At 33.0% G+C, this 17,285-nt stretch overlaps 2 long non-coding RNA genes across 2 annotated transcripts; one reads left to right on the forward strand and one right to left on the reverse strand.

Moving 5' to 3' along the window:
* Positions 1–781: 781 nt before the first annotated feature.
* On the forward strand, positions 782–2,012 carry LOC127708451 (uncharacterized). The gene is made up of 2 exons (XR_007985277.1): positions 782–891; positions 1,843–2,012. It is a non-coding gene; the product is annotated as an uncharacterized LOC127708451 (long non-coding RNA).
* Positions 1,718–6,595, reverse strand: LOC127708450 (uncharacterized). Its single transcript, XR_007985276.1, has 2 exons — positions 5,539–6,595; positions 1,718–4,336 (listed from the first exon to the last, which is right to left on the reverse strand). It is a non-coding gene; the product is annotated as an uncharacterized LOC127708450 (long non-coding RNA).
* Positions 6,596–17,285: the final 10,690 nt, after the last annotated feature.

The raw sequence follows: 17,285 nt of genomic DNA on the forward strand, positions 1-17,285 counted from the left end.
GAAATATTTATGCTAGGAGTTTGTATACACACATATTAATAGATTATAAAAATATTTTACTATATTGAAATGGAATTAAAAATGTAACTTTACAATAGACTCAGTTATTCTTGGGACATATAAGATGTTATATAAAATCTTGGCAAACATCGTCGTCAACAACCCAACAATGTAAGAGAGAAATGTAAAAGTGAAAAGTATACGTCATTAGTCAGCTAGTTCCCCTGATACCTTGGTCCAATGCAACATCGAGGATTACAAGCGTATCAATACTACACTACCAAGAATTTACCCACGTTTTTTTGGTACATTTCTACCCTCGTACATATCAGTACTGTTCGGCAAGACTAAAAACTTGTAATGTTATACTTCCTATTAATTCAGTACTGTTCATTATTATACAATAACTGTACCGTAACTAATTCTATAAATTCAGTACTGTTTTTTTCAGAACTGTTTCAGTACTGATTTCGTCAGTACTGTTTCAGTACTGATTTCGTCAGTACTGTTTCAGTACTGATTTTGACAGTACTGTTTCAGTACTGATTTTGTCAGTATTGTTTCAGTACTAGTTCAGTACTGACTTCGTCAGTAATGTTTCAGTACTGATTTTGTCAGTAATGTTTCTGTACTGATTTTGTCAGTAATGTTTCAGTACTTAATTTGTCAGTATTGTAATTGTACCGATTTTATTAGTACTATTATTGTACTGATGTTTGTCATTTACTTTTTTAATAAATACTTACTTTTTAGTGCGCACCTTATCCATATGTATCAAAAATAGTTGTTTCTTTAGGTATAGCTGTAGCAGTCGATTTGGTGTGGTTTATCTTTTTAATCTGAATGCATTTTGTTTCAAAAAATATTGGGAATTGAAAACTTATAAACTAAGTAAGTATAGTATGGTATATTGTGACATGTTGATGACTCTTTTTTATTTTTTTTATATTTTGTATCTTGTGTAGACATCGCTGATTCAGTGTTGACCTCTATTATTAGAGAAATTTTGACACATGTGCATCTGAGTACAATTGGTATCCAAAAATAGGTTGGATAATTCCGTGACTATATTATTATAATCCTTGTTTAGCTGGCTACATATAAAAACTTATGGTTTTTCTCTTCGACTATATCACTCTGCTGAGCAGGACTTTTTAGCGACGTGAAAATGACTGAGGAAAAGTATCAAGCTTACTTTCGTCTATCAAAAAACTATTGAAGTGAAGGGAAAAACAACAAAAATGAAGCAAGATAAGCAGTTTATCGGATTTTCTCTAGGGAATTGTTTACCCTTTAGAAGCACATGAATTCATTCCCGGTTTTTAGTCGAGTTGGTGTTGTTTCTTTTTATGTATTTTAACTGTTGTTGTAAATGCACTTTGGTTTTATGAGTCTTTGTTTACTCCTTGATTTTGATTGCGACTGTCTTTCTGTGTTTAAAAAAAAATACGCAATCGACACCAGAGAGATTTACATTGTGGTTCGAGGCTGATATTTTACAATATCAATGTGTATAAAACCGCCCAATTTATACATATATCTAACAAGATAAGAATCTTCAATACTGATCATTTTTGGTATTTTGTTATTGCTTAAAACATGTTGACATTAATGATTCCATATGTTAAGCAATGTATTGTAATTAACATAAAACAATGTCTCGTCTCCTTTTTTTTTTTTTTATCATAACTAGAATTTCTTTTATTTATCATAACAATTGTTTTAATATAATAATCTTTATTGTCAAATAAACATATGAAGTCTGTGACAAAAATGTCAATCATTTTCATGCCGATAATTTGTAAAGTTGCAAATGATTTTTCTTTCATATTTTCCTTTCAGAGTAAGAATACTTGAAAAAACTGGGAGGATTATTATGAGACAATTAAGATAATGCCTTTACCAAGTTAAGAATATGACGGTTGTTTTCCATTCGTTCTGCTATTTGATGTGCTTTAGCGTTTGGTTTTGCCAGATGTTTATGAAATTTCCCCGCTTTTTAAAATTTTTCAGAGTTCAGTATTGTTGTAATCTACTTTTAGAAACATAGTTTGTAATCTTGATTTTTGGCAGCAGCAGACTTTATTTCATATGGATGTACCAGTGAGATTTAAGTTTTTTTTTATTTATGTAAAAGCTGGCAAACATGGCGTATTCTTGCTATGTAGCAAGTTTTTGGTGAATTTGAAAACAATTTTTCATAAAATATTGCCTGCAAGCACCACTTCATTTTTTTTATATAACGGAGGAATAAGATTTGCACATTTTAAATTATTTAAAGAATATTTCTGTTGATATATATATATTAAGTACAAAATATAGTTAAATTCAACAGAAACTTAGGATACAATTGTACTATATAACCCCTTGATTATTTTATGACCCTTGTAATTAAGGTTCATAAATAAAACAATCAAAGAAACACTTAATTTTGCTTGTATCATGTTTTATTGCTCTCCCCCCTTTGCCATCTTTTCTTTGGAATGCTTTATAGAATGTCAGTTTCCTGGCTGGTGTCTTTTCCTCAATTCAGTCTCACATATGATGTGTCTTGTTACATGTAGATTGGTAATTCCAGAGGACTCCCTAGTTCTAATATGAGCTCATTACAAGCATCCATCTTTTATGTTTTGGTACTTGTACGAAACTCAACGGAATTACATGGTTTATGATTAAATATTGTCTTTTCTGATGAATGCCATATTAAAATACATCCTTCTGTATATGGGTCATTTTCAAAAAATGTCGAATTATCAGTACACCCATGCTAAATTTTTTATTTCTTATGGAAATTTCAGTTGTAATTGTTTAAATGAAAGCTTGTAGGATTTATGATTCAGAACATTAATAATAAACACGATTTACATCTATTTTCATAAGATTAAAATGTATTTAAGTCCGATTTTTGGGTAATTTGTGTGCGTACAGTTTCAGAAAAACACATTTCAAATGATTTTTTTCCGATTTTCTGATTGCCTTGATATCTGCAAAAGGGACTTTTTAAGAACGTTAATAATTACTCTAACGAAAAATCGTACCTTCTTTATCATTATATGTAACATTTTATCTACAAACTTAATTCAATCAGCGTACATGAAGTTCATGTCCATCCTGTTACCGCTACTTAAATCAGCCGTTAAATTATTCTCCCTATGAATATTGAATTAGTCAGTGTTGATTTCAAAAGTGCAAAGTAACCTTTACATTTAACACAGCACGTTTCTTGAACGACAGTGTAGAGAAAAGAAATTTCAAGACATTTAGTGAAAAAAAATAGAGGGTACTTTTTTTCATGTCTATGCTGTTACCAACAATTTTGATTAATTACACCAAAAGTATACTTGTAAAAAGTGCAATAACGTGTTGGAAACCAAATTCACAACAGAAAAACATTATCACCTCACCAAAGGGAGTAGTTATTTCACAACAGCATTCGAAAATGAAGAAATTTGTCTATCCTGTTATGTCTATCCTGTTACTATGGTTGCTATGGTTACAGTAACAGGATAGACAATTGTAGACAGAAACGTCGTTAAAAAGTTTATCATAACATATAGTTGCAAACAGAATGAAATCTTTTGTTGTTTGAACTCATATTAAGGTTATAACGTCTTAATCTTCCCAATTTAGTATTTGCAGGTGCAATACTGATATCGGTAACAGGATAGACAAAAAGGTAACAGGATAGAACTTTATATAGTGATATATCATTAACGTACGTTCCTGTTACCAATAAAATAAAGACAAAAGTAAACTAACATGTGAGGGATTTACTTGATGTTGGGTTTATTTGAAAGAGAGAAAAAATGCCGAACAATTTGAATTGCTATCTTAGACTTGCATTACTGGTGGTAATTTTTACAACCTTTGAAAACCAATTTTTAGAGGCATTTTTCAGTACAACCTGGAAAATTTGCAAATAATCTATTATTTCACAAAATGAATATATATAGAAGTTTATTCTCTTGAAAACCATCTAATTGGCTACGAAAAACAAGCTTAACATTTTATCTAAACCTTTTCTTAATAACCCAAAATTTCTTTTGAAAATGGTAACAGGAGAGACAAAATATTGTACCACCTATCAAAAAATGTTTCAAGATATTCTTGTATGACATTATTAAGATTGCATCTTTTAATATGTTGTTCTATAAGTACTGTTTGTTTTGATTTGCTTATGTAGAGGGTTGTTTGAATAAGTAACTTTTAATAAATTTTTCAATTTCAAAATTCGACAGTTTTTGAAAATGACCCATATAGGTCTTTAATTTTCACATCGTACGTTCCCATTTCAGCAGCTGTCTTCTATGCTGTTAATCATTCTGAGAATTTATTCCTAAATAAAAAAAGCAAAATATGATAATTAAATCCATCAACCTCGAAGTATTGGTGTTTGCCAGTGACAAATATTTCATGCACATGTAGCTTTAACCATCAGTCTATTTATGTGCTCTTTATAATAATTATAACGTGTCAAAAGTTTGCAGTTGATGATTAAAATGGTAAAGAAAGTTTCTGCAAGTCATAAAAACATAAATAATTAGTTTCATGATATGTCTTCAACTTAGTATTTTGCACCATCTCCAAAACCAGAGTGATCGCATAGATCCAGCATGGCTGAATAAAAAAATCTAAAAGTAACTAAAATGTTATTGTAAAACATTTCAAACGAGAAAAATAATAAACAATATATAGCAGTCAATGTGGCGGGATTATATAAGTTTGTTGGCACCTGGGACAATGGTGGACTAATATCAAAATGTATCACAAATAAATGAAGCATCGGTAAAAAAAAAAAAACCCGGTCAAAATAGGAACAAGTGGGATCGGGACAGAAGAGAAAGAAGTGGGAAGTGGGAAAAGATCGGAAAAAAATACTGTGTGACAAAAACACAGGATTTGAGGAAATGAGCATGTGTCGGTCGGATCCAGCAATTTTTAAAAAGGGGATCCAAATCAGGAGATAGGGTTCCCAAATTTATTTTCCCTTTCAAATGCATTAATCGCCAAAAAAAAGGGGGTTCCAACCCTCGGACCCCTCCCCCTGGATCCGCCGATGCCCACCCCCTTTTCCTTATCATATGTTCAGAAACATTCAGGATTTATCATTCTCAAATATCAATTATTGATTGATATTATTTCATAACGTTTGGTCAAGTAGTAATGAATATGAATATTCAAAACAACCCACGATTTAGCGTCTCCATTAATATTTTACAAATGCCATGGCATTAATTTTGGCATTTACAGAAAGTTCTGTAATCAGGTGCGGATCCAGCCATTTTTTAAAAGAGGTTTCCCAACACTGGATAAAAGGTTAGGGGCGGGCGGGCGGGGGGGGGGGGGGGGGGTGGGGGGGGTTCATCTATATGTCCCCATTCAAATTCAAATTCAAATTCATTGATCGTCCCATAAAAGGGACCTCCCTAGATCCGCCAATGTGTAACGCGTATTCTCCTACTTAGGATATGTGTTTTAAATTAGCCATGCGGCATGCGACAATTTTCTCAGTTTTAAAATATTCAATATATACCATACCTTTTGTCCAGAAGAAGTTTGAACTGTTGACTTGTTGAAATGTTAGTGCGAGTGCAAAAATAACGTTTGTAAACAATGAATGACGTAATGAAATCCAATCACATAAACGTAGGCAATTGTAATACTATGTTCAATATTAACCCTCTTGCTGCCAAAGGGACATTTACGGCTTCGCTTCTACACACAAATCTTGTTGATTGTGTAGAACGTCAAAGGTCCATAGTAACGTCACAATACTGAGAAGCACTGACAATGTCAAAAGACGGCGCCAAAAGGACGATTTTGGCGGGAATGAAGGTCATGAAGCAAACTGAATTAAATGCATTCTTTGTATACTTAAAACGGATGTCAAAAAATGATACAGGATCATAAGCTTGTGAGTACTGTAATACCAACTTATTTAACGTGTTTACTTATTATCTAGTTCGTCATTTTCATGTAAAATGTTGCATACTAGTATTTTCGAGAAATTTGTTAAACGTCAGTTTTTTTTCATACATCTTTCAATCAGAATATCTCATATAATAATCGCATTCCTAATAAATAATCATAGAAAAGGTAACTGTTATACTTGATTACGCGAAATATTAATATACACAATACACGCTTTAGTTAAGAGAACTGGAAAATTTCTTTAGGACTCAAATGCCGCGATTGAATTCTCAGTGAAGATTTTTTTTGTAAAAGTACATAAATGTTACCCGATATACTTGTACTGCCAAACGATATTTCAATACATTTTATTCCCGTTTCATCATTGAAGCATTAATATAAAAAATATTTATTTTCATTCGAAATGGGGATGCTAAATAAGGGAGCTACCATTTGATTTTTATGGGGTCTAGGATGAAATTTGAAAAAAATAGGCAGACAGCAGTTTTGAGTAAAAAAAAGGCAGGATGAGACACTTGCAAAAAAAAAAAAGTCGGGATGACAATTTAGGTAAAAAAAAGTCAGGATAAACTTAAAAAAAGGCAGGACCGAATAGAGTGAAAAATAAAAAGGCAGGACAGAGATTACAACTAAAAAAAAATGCAGAACAAAATTTTTCATCCTAGCCCCCCCCTCCCCCCCCCCCTCCCCCTCCCCCTCCCATAAAAATCAAATGGTAGCTCCCTAAGTAGGTAACCCAATGATTTTTTTCCTATCCTACAAATCATCCTTTCCCTGCACTTGGCAAAATCTCAATTTTGAGCCATTCATCACAGATCTTTTACTTTGTAGGACCCACTGAGCAACAGATTTATTGTACATTAAATTTCAGACGTCCTAAATATTGCATGAAATACATGTACTTGCCAACTTGGTTAAGAATCAGTTATGCATTTCACTTGAAAAAGATAAAACAAAAGCGCTTATAAAGCTAGTAGCAATGGGTATATTATTTTCATTTTTTTTTATAAAGACAAGAAAGATAAAAAAAAACCAACTATATTTCAAGGTTAAAAATTGTATTTTTAAATAATGTTGTATCAAAAACATCGTTTATAACAATCTTAGAGCAATAGTTTTCATAAAATTACTTTTACATCGCTTTTCATAATTACTACTCCATTGACGCGGGAAAAATTATGGACGGCGGGAAAGCGCTGTTCTACAGCGAGGCACAAGTTTTGCAACGTCACAGATATGAAACGTCAATATGCTTTTGGCGCGACAAAGCAAGAAAAAAACTCAGCAAGAGGGCGGCAAGATTTTGAGACAGAGAAAATATTGTTCTACAAGCCACTTGCAAAAAGTCTTAAAGTTATAGAAACAGACGATTTCCACGACAAGTCAGAGATGGAGGGTCCTTTTCGAATCGTCTACGAATTGCTATTGTTCATGTAAGTTTTACAAACTTAAGAAATCATACTTTTACTCGGTTTTTTTTGTGAACATCCTGATATAATTTTTTAGATTTTGTCTTCTATTTCGACAAAAAACTAGGCCTATTTGATCCTATTTCAAAGCACTTTTTTAGTGCTAAGTCAATAGAGTTGGGTGCTCATTTTCGCCATAATTTTCCATGTTTTCTGCAGTTTATGTTCAGGTATTTATGTTTTTGAAGTATACTGATATTTCTATATGAAGATAACATCAAAAGAAAAATATTCTTAGCTTGAAAACGTGTTTCTTTGAAAAAAATTCATCTAAAAAGTTAGATTAAAGGCAATTTGAAATTTCCTGATGTTTTGTCAAAGGGGGACACATATTCGCCATTTTTACACATCTATTTAAAACCACATAACTGCAGCTTAAAACAATATTTATCAAAACGTTGTACGTTTTTTTGGTCCTTTGCGGTAAGTGCCAAAATTTTGTCTAAGTTTAAAAAATAATCATATTTGTAATAAAAATATAATTTACCGTCACATTTCTTCCATTTCATCCATCCTTTGAAGTTTTTACACCTCAAAATCATAAAACGGCGAAATTGTGTCCCCTGCGAATATGTGCATCTCACTCTAATTATTTTTCTGAACATAAATACACACTTCATGCATGTAATTATTAAGAAAAATACATAAAAAAAAAGAAAAGAATAGAATATTAACAATGTCAATGAATGATTTTTTCCTCAGTGTCATCTGGATTATATAACGGTTTAGCACATAAAGTTACAGTATAAAATTACCTTAGAGTCTACCTTTTTGATTCCGTTAACGTCAGACGTATGCAGTCAAATTCACAACTGTATTCACCCAAATTGCCTTTTAAAACAAACAACAATTATGTGTACATTTGGTTCACATGCATGTTGACATTTATGTGTAAGACAAAAAAATTATTATGTCAAAAAATGTCTTTCCTTTGGAATTTAGTTCAAACGGGTTCCATAAGGGGTAACAGAACGTTAGACTTGCATATATTTGTTTATAAAAAAGAAGATGTGGTATGATTGCCAATGAAACAACTCTACACAAGAGACCAAATGACACAGAAATTAACAACTATAGGTCACCGTACGGCCATCAACAATGATCAAAGCCCATACCGCATAGTCAGCTATAAAAGGCCCCGAAATGACAAATGTAAAACAATTCAAACGAAAAAACTAACAGCCTAATTTATGTACAAAAAAAATGAACAAAAAACAAATATGTAACACACCAACAAACGACAACCACAGAATTACAGGCTCCTGACTTGGGACAGTCACATACATACAGAGTGTGGCGGTGTTAAACATGTTAGCGGGATTATATTTTTTACCTATATTCTTTTATAATAAGATACAAACTAAAGAGACATAAATTTTGCCTCCAACGGCAAGTGAGAAAAGACCAAGAAACAGAAAACAGACAATTATCCAATGTCCCTTCTTTTTTCACGGATTTAATGCAACTTTAGAATGGCAGGCTTTCATATCAGTCCCTTTGTTGTCTTTATGAAGTAGCCATAAAGAATAGAGAATAATGTGGTGCTTAAATATAAAGAAAAGAGAATAACAGGCAAAATTTATAATAAATAGTGAAAATGGTATAAAATATTAAAGAATACAGAAATGAAGAAACCCCATCCAGACCCTTTTATAAAGTGCACAGTTTTCTTTGCTTTCTTAATCTTCCTGTTTGAACCGGTCTTGTCCTGGTTTTCATACGGCTACAAGGGAAACTGCATGTGAAATTTATATGAAGAGATCATGTACATACACTTTGTAGAAATATATTTTTTTTTATTGGTCAATGATTGAATTTATGTCGGTTCAAGGCTCCATTAGTCCGACACCCCAAAAGTCCGACGACCCAATGAACCGACACCCTAATAATCCGACACATAATTATTGAACAAAATTTCGTATAAATAATCTTTTATTTCAAGAGGATAATTCCATTATATAAAAATAATCCTACTGAGTCAGTGAGAGTCCTCAAAAATACTAACACATTCATAAAGTACTTACAATACATGTATTCGAAATGTGCTTAATGTCCAGTGGCAAATATTACATGCATGTTCCAAACAATTTAATTATATAATAGTTATTGAAAAACTGGTCATGATCGTGATATATGGACTGTCCTATCTATGATTATAGAATTGACTGTCATACAGACTCTAATTTCATTGTCATGGATCATTGAACATGTCAAGTTTCTGTGGTACTTTTATGCATTAAACTTTCAAATGAAATAGTGCATGGTCAGTAAAGCAGGCATGACATTTCAGCGTGGACACTCTTGTTATATAAATGTGTTATAATATTTCAATTGACCACTATTTCCCAAAGATTCCTGATTTAGGACAGGCACTTTTATTCCTGTTCGTGTATGTGGCGACTTAACCCACCTGCTAAAGGGTATGTTACATGTATTTAATGATGGGGGAGTCTGTCCTCTTGCCCTTATGTCCCACGTGTCATCAATTGCTCATTAACCACTTGACAGAACTTTGTAACACTTCGATACAATCTATCTCTCATGATGTACTTTTTCAAATGACAATTTATAAAGTATTAGGTTCATAAATAATACCATAAAAAGCATGTTGGGAATAACAACTTTTTACAAATTGATGCAAAATATTTGATGCAGTATCTATTGTTATAGGTTTCCAAAAATGGATCCCACCAGAACAAAAATAATAAGTCTATGAGGAAAATAAAGGCATAGATCAACAACTAAAAACTGTAATGCACAGATAATAAAGAAGATCGAGAAGAGACTGGTAAGAAATTAGGATTTTTTTAGGTAAGTATTTTCAGTTTGTCCGTATTATTTTATTTCAATAACATGAAATGTTGTAGTGCGCTCATGAGACAACAAACCAACAACGATTAATTCAAAAGAATAGAGAGCAGCATTCAACAATTGAAAGATGTCAATATGGTTAACAAAGAATCCTATGGGAAGTACATATCCGTACACAAAACCTCTCAGTTAACTGTTTGACAGATTGCATTGATATTGTGCTCGAATAATCAGATTATGTTTTGTTTTGGTGCCGATCCAAAGATGAGTGTCACATCAGGACATAGTTTAACATATGAACCTAAAGGAAATCTAAACAAAGATCTCCCTCTCTGAAACTGGATTACAGATTGAAATGATAATTTAATCAGAATTGCCACTGTTACAAATAATGAAAAATTCAAAAACAAGAATACTTTTTTAAAATATTTAAACTGCTGTATAAAATAATGAAATGTTGTATGATTGCCAATGAGACAACTACCCACCAAATTTTAGATGAAGTGGATATTAACAATCATAGGCAACTGTGCAGCCTTCAACAATGAGAAAACCCATACCGTATAGTCGGCTACAAAAGACGAAGACATGAAAAATATGAAACAATTCAATTTAGAAAAGTTAACGGCCTAATTTATAACAAAACAATTTAAGAATGTCAGAGTGCAGCCTATATTGAAAACATGGAAATTTGCCAACCCAGACTTGGGGCGCTAAAATTTTTCTCCCAATCGTATTAGATCAGTTTTCAAGTAGGTAACCCATAAATGATTATTCCATTCTTTTTTCATTTTTCTCCATGATAATATGAACCTTTATTTACGTAATACCACCTTTAGCAATGCATGTACACTATACATATTATGTTGTGGTTGACCTATAGTTGACCTTATTATTGGACTTTAACAAACATGATAACATTGAAATCTGACAGTGTTATAATCAACCTTTTATTTTTCAGAAACAAGTTGGCGAAGATATGTGATATCACATGCACTGGAAGAGCAGTGCAAAATAACATTGAAGCAGAATTATGAAACAGTGATTAAAAACATCAAATTGAGAGAGAAATTTTACATGTTGTAACTATATCATGCTGTTCATTCTTAAGATTACTGTTTATTGTACTTGCAATGGAAGTGAATGCAGTAGATAAAAAGAGAAAGTTAAACATTTGAGATCTTCATCTTGTTTTATTCAGTTAACAAAAAAATCAATGTTGATGAGCAAAGCATGTATTTTAATGGTCAACAAATGTACATTAGTGACACATCGCCATTAATCCCGATAGGGAGTGTCACTACACGGATTCCACTGTACAGTCGCAGCTCTCGATGGGTGCTCCGTAAACGGAGGGATCTACGTACATACATACATACATAGCCACCTGACCACAATTGTCAGGAATAATGTAAAATTAGTAATCATGTTTTTAGTACTAGTATTGAAATATTTTCAAAAAGTAACTCAAATCCATGTAACTTGTAATAATTTATGTAATTTGTAATGTGAGGTATATTTGATTAAGTCATTTTTCATGAAAGGAGAAGGTCTTTTTGTGGGAATTTATGCTAAAAAATCAAAAAGGTTAATTTATGTACCAAATGACATCCTTCAGACATTTTAAAATCATTCTGTTGGAAATCAGTCTTTAGATTTTGATACTTTTTTAACCTCTGTATGTCTGTCTGTAATATGCAAATCCATCACAGTTTTCTGAGGAATTATACAAATCAAGAGTTTCCTGAAAGTCATCAGTCCTCATGTGAACATGCTTTACTGAGTAATGCAGTTTAAAATTCATCCATTCAACTTCCCGTTAACAGGATACCTATTAATTCTTACACAAAATTTCATTTATTTTTTAGTTAAATATGCTTTGAAGCTACGGTTATTAGGACAGATTACAATAGTTTTTCATATCTAAGTTACCCTCAATGCAGATACTATTCACAATACACAAATTACAAGTGAATGAAATTGCAGCATGATTAATGTATACAAAAAAAAGGAAATCTATCAATGACTGTCAATAAATTTATTTAACCATTAAAAATCTTAGGGAGCTACCATTTTGATTTTTAGGGGGCTAGGATGAATTTGAAAAAATAGACAGGACAGGAGTTTTGAGTAAAAAAAAAAGGCAGGATGAGACACTTGTAAAAAAAAAGGCAGGATGAGACACTTGCAAAAAAAAAGTCAGGATGACAATTCAGGTAAAAAAAAGTCAGGATAAACTTTAAAAAAAAGGCAGGACCGAACACAGTGAAAAATAAAAAGGCAGGACAAGGATTACAACTAAAAAAAAATGCAGGACAAAATTTTTCATCCTAGCCCCCCCCCCCCCCCCCCCCCCCCCCCCCCCATAAAAATCAAATGGTAGCTCCCTACAATGGGCAAATAAACGGAAATGTATTTATGAGAGTTAGGACTGGAAAAGTGGTTGTATTATAATTGTTCCCTCAGCACACAGCGTAAACTTTTTAAGGAGAAAAAACATAGACTGTTTAGTCTGAAGGTACCTGTCCAGTTAGGATGGCATGTCTTCTAGCAGATTCTCTCCTTGTGGTGAACTAGCATGTCAAAAATTCAACTCAGTGTAATATTGGTCTAGTACAAAATAGTGTCATTATTTATATCTGAGTATCAAGTCCTCGTTCTGATTATGCACTTAACTTGCCACTGGATGACAAAACATCCACCCATCCATCTTCTCAAAGTAATATACCCAGTTTCAATGTTCAAGTCTTGTTAAATATGTTTTGATTTGACCCAAGCAAGACACAGATACATGTAATATGATATTGTCAAATATAAAACCTATATTAACTTACTAAAAACATAAACCATATCAATTGACCGCACCAGAATGAGATGCAAATTTGACAATGCCAAAATATTGAAAAAACAACTAAAATAACTGTTGAAGAGCTGGACCTAAAGTAAAACAAAATCAGAACAAAAAATCAGCGAAATAAAAAAACATAACGAAATCATCAAGATGTCACAGTATAGAAAAGGATGGAAACGGGGTAAGTGTCAAAGAGAACAATTAACCCAACCCAAATGTACAAAACAACCTAAGACCACCGATACCTTAATTTTGCTATTAATACATAATTACCTAGTTGATTAGTTTTTCAGTTCTTTTTATTTTCAAATTGGCATCACTGTATGCATTCAAATGTAAACGTAACCAATTGTAAGATAAATAAACTAAAGTGCACAGCTACGTACTAAAAGAAATGACATCTTTTTTTAAATGAACACATTTATCCATGCACTGAAAAAAAGTAAGAATATACTTAAAACAATAATGAAATATTCCGTACAGATACAGTACTGACTTAATCAGTATCATAATGAAACAGTACTGAAGAAATCAGTACTGAAACAGTACTGACGAAATCAGTACTGAAACAGTACTGACAAAATCAGTACTGAAACAGTACTGACGAAATCAGTATTGAAACAGTACTGAAAAAATCAGTACTGAATTTATAGAATTAGTAATTGTACAGTTTTTGTATAATAATAAACAGTACTGAATTAATAGGAAGTATAACATTACAAGTTTTTAGTCTTGCCGAACAGTACTGATATGTACGAGGGTAGAAATGTACCAAAAAAACGTTGGTAAATTCTTGGTAGTGTACGACCTTCCTACGCTTCTACTACGACTAGTTTTGGCCACAACTGCACTACGAATGTTTTGAGCATGTTCAAAGTTGTTCGTGGACCTCCACAATCATGATGACTTGGCACGTCATTACAACGACCTTTACAAATGTACCTCGACCACCACGATCTTACTACGACTTCCAAAATTTTTCATACTTTCTGAGGTCGAAGCGGGATCGTGGTCCTAGTGTGATGGGGGTATTGCACAGAAACAAACGACAACCACTGAATTACAGGCTCTTGACTTTGGACAGGCACATACAGAATGTAGGTTATTCCCATGTCAAGTGCACTGAAATTGGTATATTGCGTAATGACCCAGCATGTATGAGCTAAATGAGATACGGAGTATACGTCACTGAGACAACAATCCCACGACAAAATTGACCAAAAGACATATAAAGAAAAACATACAGTCTTTACAGGAGTCTGTAATTCAGTGGTAGTCGTTCGTCGCTCTATCATATTTTTGTTTCGTTTATTGTTTTGTTCATGAATCAGGCCGTTGGTTTTCTTGTTTGAATTGTTTTGCATGTTGTCATGTCGGGGCCTTTTATAGTAGACTATACGGTATGTGTTTTGTTCATCGTGAAGGTCGTATGATGACGTAAGTTTCTAACATCTCCGGCATTTTTTCTCTGGTGGATATATAATTGTCTGGATGGCAATAATACCACATCTTTTTATTTTATACAGGAACAATCACAGATCTGTCCTTAACACCAAATTTTCCAGATAACGAAAAACATAAGATATTATTATGACATACAACAACTACTTAAGGACTTGGGACAGGCAGAGACAAATGATTCGCGGTTAAACTAGTTTATTTGAGATACTGGACCTCCTCCTTCTTATCTCAATTAGTAGATACACAAATCTACATACAAATCATACATAAAAAACCAGTACATGGAAAGCACTTAACTAAAATATAACGTTACAACAGATAACAAAATCATTAAATGAATACACAAAATATTCCATATAAAAGGAGCTCAAAATAAGAAATTCTGCAGTCCTTCGTTAATTATGCAGGTATGTAAAGAAAACGCTTATAATGTGGAGTGCTTTTAGAATATTTTTATTATTTTTTTAATTTTCTTTTTAAAAGTTTTACAAAAATTTCAAATTAACTTACTTACTAATTTTAACGATGTTACTCAGATATATGGGTGTATCAATATATATCAAAATAACAACAACGTTACCTATTTTACTGCACAACTCGCACATTTCTACACTTATTGTTTCTTCACTGAGGCTCAAAATATTTGAAAATCCAAGGGCTGATATAACCTCAAGGACCATACCTTAATGAATTGGTTATGTTTGCACTTGAAAATGTAGGTCCACATCTTTTAAACTGAGTTTCTTGTGAGTATTGCTGTGTGTTTGTTAATTCACATTATCTAGATGTATAAAGGAGGGGGGGGGGGGGGGGGGGGTGGGGTGATTGAGATCTCACAAAACATGTTTAACTCCGCCGTATATTTGCGCCTGTCCCAGGTTAGGAACTTCTAGCCTTTGTTAGTCTTGTGGTTGTTTTTTTTTTATTTTTGTTCATTTGTATGTTTCGGAGTTTAGTGTGGCGTTCATTTCGCTAAAATAGTATTCATTATTATTTAGGGTCTAGCTGAAGCCCGCCTCCGCGTGCGGGATTTTCTCGCTGCGTTGAAGACCAATTGGTGGCCTTGGGCTGTTTTCTGCTCTTTGGTGGGGTTGTTGTCTCTTTGACAAATTCCCGGTTTCAATTTTCTATTCTAATTCATATCTCAGATACAAATTTTAATGTATCAAGAATAAAGTATAACGCATTGTTTCACAAACACTGCTTAAATGCCCACTAAAATATCTTATGTGAAACCTTAACCAGCAAACATGTACTCCGTCACATTCTGTATGTGCCTATCCAAGTCAGGAGCCTGTAATTCAATGGTTGACGGTTGTTGCTGCATATCATATTTGTTTTTCGTTTGTTGTTTTGTACATAAATCAGGCGGATGGTTTTCTCGTTTGATTTGTTTTTCATTATAATGTTGGGGCCTATTATAGTTACTACTAGAACACACCGCGACATCGCGGGTCTGTGACTGAATTCAAGTACCTATACGCCTTATTTTTAGCCAAGATTTTTAGAATTCGTATTGTCATTTGATAAAGTCATGCTGATTAAAAGGTGCACAGTTTTCTCTGCTTTCAAAATCTTTCTGTTTGAACCCGTCCTGGTTTTCTTACTACAGCCGGAAACTGCTTGTAGATATATATTTTTTGGTCAATGCTTGAATTTAGTAGTGTCAATCCCTGTATAATGACGAAGTTCAGGTGTGATTATGACCTCAAATACACCGTTTGGTGGTGCGCCTGACAGAGACGGAACCTACAGATAAGGTAACAGGTAACATGTGGCATATTCTATTGGTATCGGTATCGGATTCGACCCGGAACTTGTTAATTATTGGAAATAGTAATTATGTGGAAAACAAAAGGACCTGGAATGGTGTAATTTTTAATCAACACAATTGTCCTATATTAGTTATATATAAAAATGAATTCTTTGATTCGTCGTTTTTACGTCATGCCGGCTAACAAATTGGACCTCGTTATTTTAGTAGTATAGATGCGGTATGGGTTTTGCTCATTGTCGAAGGCCGTACGGTGACCTATTACTATAATAGTTGTTAACTTCTACGTCATATGGTCTCTGGTGGAATGTTGTCTCGTTGTCAATCATACATCTTCTGATTTGTATATCTAAAGATATTCTTGTAAATGTTTGATCATTTAACATCATTATTGTTAATCTTTCATAAATTTTAGAAGACAAAGAACTACAACAAAATAAAAAACAAAACAAAAACAAAAAACGTATCAATTAGTTCATGGCATGTTTTGCTTATGTCCATAAAGTTTTTTTTCCGATTTCAATAAGATATTTTAAGTTCTGTTTTAATATTTTATTATCCGATAGGGGGCACAAATTGACATGGATATAGATGTATGTCATTCCTGAACTTTCTCGTCCGGCAGTAAACCCCTTGCTTAAGTGGGGCGTCTTTTTGGCCCTGCAGGATGTATAAATACAAAATGCAGACGTTATTTTCGATGCTTATTGTATGGAGAGTTTCATACACTCCGCACGTTTAAGAGCAATTAAAACAACTCTTTAAGGGGTCCATAGGTGACCTGGTTTAATGTGTTATCCTATCCAATACAACACATCCCATTTTTTAAGCGGCAGTCGAAACCCACCTGTCTTCCCGGTTGATTTATCTTGCAGAACCTACCTATAGCATTAATTTTTAATTAGCTTTCGCCACGAAACCGCTTGGGATTTAATAAAAGCAGAAAAATACTAGTAATCAACAGGCATCTCGAGGGCAACAAACAGTC

This window comes from Mytilus californianus, unplaced genomic scaffold (assembly GCF_021869535.1).
Source record: "Mytilus californianus isolate M0D057914Y unplaced genomic scaffold, xbMytCali1.0.p SCAF_7, whole genome shotgun sequence".
Classification (NCBI taxonomy): Eukaryota; Metazoa; Mollusca; class Bivalvia; order Mytilida; family Mytilidae; genus Mytilus; species Mytilus californianus.